Source organism: Trachemys scripta, chromosome 7 (genome assembly GCF_013100865.1).
Source record: "Trachemys scripta elegans isolate TJP31775 chromosome 7, CAS_Tse_1.0, whole genome shotgun sequence".
Taxonomy (NCBI): domain Eukaryota; kingdom Metazoa; phylum Chordata; order Testudines; family Emydidae; genus Trachemys; species Trachemys scripta.
The window spans coordinates 27,508,862-27,514,549 of NC_048304.1; the positions used below are offsets into that span (position 1 = coordinate 27,508,862).

General features: G+C 40.3%; 1 pseudogene; it reads left to right on the plus strand.

The window, feature by feature from the left end:
- The first annotated feature begins 540 nt into the window (after positions 1–540).
- LOC117880001 lies at positions 541–3,469 on the plus strand (annotated as a pseudogene).
- The last annotated feature ends 2,219 nt before the right edge of the window (positions 3,470–5,688 follow it).

A 5,688-nucleotide genomic window follows, 5' to 3' on the forward strand; every position in this document is an offset into this window, starting at 1 on the left:
GAGTATAGTTAATATTTATAAAAAGCTAATTAGTGTTTTCTCCCAGAACTTCTGTGGAGCAAATAGGTAAGCATTATTCAATTACTATGCCCATTTTACAGATAGGGGAATGAAGACAGAATTAAATGACTTGCCCTAATGCCACAGAGACTCGGTGGTAGAGCTGGGATTGAAAGCCAAGTCCCTATGTAGTCTTTTAGGATTAAATTTAGCCCTATGCAGAGAGCCAGAAAAAGGTCTGTGCACCACTTACTTTATTTTGACAGCTCAGACAGGATTAACGTGCTGTATAGGCCTTGTTCTGAGCTTTTGCACAAGGTTGAATTTCACTTCTAGTATGTTAGATGAGATGTAGTAGTTAGCAAAAAAGTCTCTTTCTGTGTGCAGAAGAGAATTAATGCTCTCAGGGCAATAAGAAATTAAAACATTCCTTCTACTGAGTACATATATACATATCATCTTTGTGAAAGTTTCTTCTCAGAAACAGTTTGGCAGACACCCAAACCCTGCATGAGGGTAGGATGTTTGCAGAAAGCTAGAATGGAGAAAGGTAACTATTTGCAGGTTGCTTACTGTATTTAATACTGTACAAAACAGTATAGTAGATGGTTATGTGTTCTGGTTTAGAAGTTGAAATTTTTATTTTATTAACTTGTTTGAGGATTTTTATTATTCGGGGTTTTTTAAACTATGAAAATGTGATTCTGTGACAGAAATACTGTTGCAGATATTACAACTTTGTGCATTGCAGTGATAGCTGTGGATCATGTAACAGCAGCGTCCAAGCCCAAGGGAACACTTACTTTCACCACAAAGGTGGCTCAAGTAGAACCGGTGATGTCTCAGATGTTTGAACTACACCTCCACTTTAAAGCTAGAAAGCCTTAAGTCCTCCTAGGCTGCAGACTGGTACAACAGTGACCCAGTTAATGTTTCCTACATGCTCTTTTAATTGGAATTCCAAAGCAGAAGGAAAAGTATCTTGATTTCCCGTGGCTATATGGTGTGGACTTTATGCTGCGTAACAACATTCCATTTCTCTTAACATACTGGATTCATAAGAGTTAGCTTTAAAATAGTTTAGTATCTCAAAGAGGAAAAAAGCTAGATTCGCAGCAGCTCTAAACTAGTATTGCTTCATTAAGTTCAGTGGAGTTATGCTGATTTATGCCAGCTGAGAATTTGGTCCTGTATTTTTAATTCACAAGTTTTGATTTAGTATAATGGATCTACCTTTATGCAAGTATTTCTATAGCATGCTCACCACCTTGGTATCTGAGCACCTAGAGACCTAATTACAGCTGGGAAAAACTGGAGAATATTTTTTTCCTAAAAATATTACACCAATCACCTTCTGGCAAGATTTTACATCCCCCAAACTTTTGGGGCCTGAACGGTTTCCACTGAAGCATACAAGCCTGCAGTTAAATCATGAGATAATAATCTGCCCTGAGAAAGAAGCAGGCAGAGTATTTTGGGGCTGTACCTGTAACAGACAAAGATAGTCAGAATCACCCTCCCAGTAACCCCAGTGCTCCAGGGATAGTGTTAGTCATGCCAAGTCTATACCTGAAACAGCAGCACACACAGCATGTAGCAAACCTATCCTATGGGGCAGAGACAAGGCTCCCCTTATCCCCACTGCATTCTGCCCCTTCCGACACACCTGAATTAGAGGAGAAAATTAACAGCATTGCTATTTGCTTTTATTCTCATGCTGCTGCTCACAGTTAGAGCAGAGTGGATAATTGATTTTTTTATTTATTCTCTTGCCTTTCACAAAAATGCCTGTGAACAACTAATCATTTTGAATCAAACAACTCAAAAATTGGAATAAATAAATAAAATAAAATAAATCAAATTGAAAATGTTTCATTTGGCCCCAAATTGATTTTTTATTCATTTTAAAGGCCTAGATTCACAAAATGTCAGGGGGTGGAGGAGATGTAGCCTTCCCTCTAACTTTTATCTCAGTGGTAAGGGTACTCATGTGAGACGTAGAGAATGAATTTAAATAAAGGTCTCCCATTTCTCAGAAGCATGCTGAAACTACTGGGCTATGAGATAGTCTGGTGTAGATCTCTCTCAATTTCTGCTAATGAAGCTATTCCACCTTTTGTAAATTAAATAGTCATTGGAGCAGGGACATGATGTGGAAGACTCAAGTTCATAAGTGAGTACCCTAACCACTAGGGTAGAGTGTCATTCATAGTGGCACCTCAGTCACTCATAATGACTATTTACTATTCTCGCCTCATCATAGTGCTTCTTCAATGAATAACCATTAGGCCAGAGTGAGATTTGCTCAATAGCCTGGTGGTGAGGTTATTCATCCAGGATGAATTCTCCCCTCCCAAGCTTGTGGCGCCAAACAGCTGATTGGCGCTGCAAGCCTGGGAAGCGGGAGAAGTGGAGCAGCGACGACATGCTCGGGGAGGGGGCGTAGCAGAGATGAGCTGGGGAGGGGAGCCCTGCAGCAGCTCCCCCCCACCCCACCCTGAGGCACCCCCGTGGCAGCTCCCCACCCCACTGGCCCGGGGAGCCGTGCGGCAGCTCCTCACCCCAGCTCACCTCTGCTCCGCCTCCTCCCCGAGCACACCGCCCCCGCTCCAATTCTCCTCCCCTCCCAGGCTTGCCACGCTTGCTGATTGGCGCTGCAAGCCTGGGAGGCGGGAGAAGTGGAGCGGCGACCGCGAATTGGGGGCACTGCTTTTTGGTGCCCCCAAATCTTGGCACCCTAGGCAACTGCCCAGTTTGTCTTAATGGTAGCACTGGCCCTGCACACTTGAATGCATGCAATTTCTTGTGCAAAAGTGTGCATGTACAGTTTGCATGAACAGATATGCCATCTGTGCATACAGTTACAACTGCACATACAAGTTACATTTTTCCCCTGCACAATTATGTTACAGATTATCATGCAAATAGTATTATGATTTCAAATTCTTACATAACAAAGTTGATTATAATCAGAATTATATCTTTTCAAAAAAATAAGTCAGATGCAACAGTTGTGTCTCAGCTACATTAACTAATTTGATTAAAATAATTACTTTTCCAGAGACTGTACCAACTTATTCATGAGTTTATTAAAAACTCATCAGAATTAGCCAATTGTCTCATCACTATTTTGCTCACCAAAAGTGAAATACAATTGACTTGATGCATTGGTTTTTAACAGATATCCTGTATGCTATTTTTGAACTAGGTTGCTAAGCTAGGAGTAGCTAAAGGATGTTCAACTAAAGCTGAAGCCCAGATGTCACAGATGGTCCTAGTAATGATTATGGCTTTTTTGCACTGCTGGCTTCCTCTTGCAGCCTTTGCAATGGCAGCAGGGGCTAATCCTCAAGTTTACATTAATCCTGTTATAGCTATCCCTAGGTACATGAGAAAACCCAGCACTGTCTATAACCGAGTTAGCTACATTTTAATAAGGAAACAGCTGAGTTTCGAATTAATTATGTAGTATTGGGGATAGAGATTTAAGAAGAATTTGCTATTGTTCCTTAGTGGAGTGTTTGTTATATTGAAAGACTAAACTTAAATTATAAATATTTATTTCTATTTGACAGAGGAATGACATTTCACCCAACCTGCAGAGGCTCCACGAGCCTCCAGGGCATCACAACTGAAGAGACAGTTCCACATTGGGCAGGGTGAGGCTCACAAGCTTAAACCATTTATGGAAGCATACAGGACAGCAATCCAACTGCAGCCAGATTTAATAACAAAAATAAGCTTAGTCAAAATGAGAAAATAGAAGATATTGTTGCAATTTAAAGCAACCCTTAAATTTTATTCTTCCATACATATCTCAGAGCAGGCATTCCCAGATCTGTCTCCTACTGAAATCAAACCTCCTGTCCTACTATGGCCTTATATACCTGTCCAAGCTATCCCAGAATGCACTGCTCACACTGATCTAAAGCCCACGGAAGTCAACATAAGTCCTTTCATTGACTATGTTCTGCATTGCACTCAATTCAGGCAGCAAAACAAAGATAAATGACAAAATGTAGCACACTGTTGCAATTCCCTTGCTTCTAGCTGCTCCACTCATGCACCAGATTCAGATTTACTCAGCCGTCTACACCTGGCCCCTACCCAGGACTTACAGAAGACTTATAGGAGCTACTGTGTTTCCCCCACCAAGCAGTTCTACAGCTCCTTGGTATGGAGTAGATGGTTTTTTGTCCCCCCTCCCTCCAATTACACACAACCAGCTTATCTCCTATAGAGAAAAGCCTGGTCCACACAAAACACTTTGTGGCTCTTTAATAGATAGCTGCATACACAATCTTCCTAATAAGGCCCATAGTGAACACATTCACTCCAAGAGGGAGATACTTTGCCAACCTTTTAAAAGACACATCCATTTAGATACTTTCTATAACGATTAGTATTTCAACTGGTGAGAGCACTTCAGTCATTTTGCCACCTATTCTCCTTTGGTATGTTTACAGTCTTTAGGTACTGATACCTGCTTAATCATCACTATATTTAATAGCCAGAACCTAAGCAGATGCACATGTTAGACTAAATCCATTTAACGATACTTCAGCGATCCTTTCCAATCACATTGTCATCTACAACTGATGCACAGTTCTGATTTGTTGGCAGCGCATTAGGGCACAAGAGAAACATCCACATCACATCCTTCAACTGTTCTTTATAGTTACAGTTCCTATGGATTCTAACTATTCCTTTTAATTTCCATAAATGTTGGCTTTTCTTAAAAAGTTAAGTAATTTTTAGCATCAAATAAAATATTCTAAAGCACAGCTATTCACATGCATAAGTTAACATTGGAGACCACTTTTTTCAAATGTTGCCTCTTGTTTTTCGTCAATATAGGTTGTGACAGCCTATATTCTGGTTGGACTTTCCCTCCTCCAGTCCTTTCCTGTATTGCAGGATCACCAGCTACACCAATGACAAAGTTAAACCACAAGTTTTTCCATAGATTGGCAGATAACAATTTGGGGAGCAGTTTGGGATATTTGCAACTCAAAAATTCCAGAGTGTACAAGATGTCAACTGAGAAGGCATTTCTAGAGCCAGCAGCTATTCCTCTCTGTCTACACCCTCAGTTCATATGCAAAGTATGTCAGTTCAGATGTCTTGCATCTGAAGAAGTGAGGTTCTTACCCACGAAAGCTTATGCTCCCAATACTTCTGTTAGTCTCAAAGGTGCCACAGGACCCTCTGTTGCTTTTTACAGATTCAGACTAACACGGCTACCTCTCTGATACTTGAAAGTATGCAAGTTATTCCACAGTTTCTTCTCCAACACACAGCAGTCACCTAAGTATTTGTAGGAGTACATTATGGTCTATCCAGCTTCCTAATACTATTTTTTGTTTCAGATTCACCAAACCTTGTGAGTTTAAGAATTTTTTTAATTGCACAACAATACAAAGATACCAGGAAATACAAACAACGACACAGTAAAGTCAAAGGATTTTCATAAACAATCGATCAAAAATAAAATAAAATAAAAAACCTAAGGTTGTCCTGTTGGTAGTAAGTTTGCAGGGTAAATAACTTGTAGCATATTGTATTGTTTCCATACTTACGCTGCCACCTGGTGGCTGATCAAAGTACCATAAATACAATTTTTAACTACCTGAAGCATGGACACCTCTCTACTTTCTTCAGATATTGTCTCACTAGAGACCATGCTAT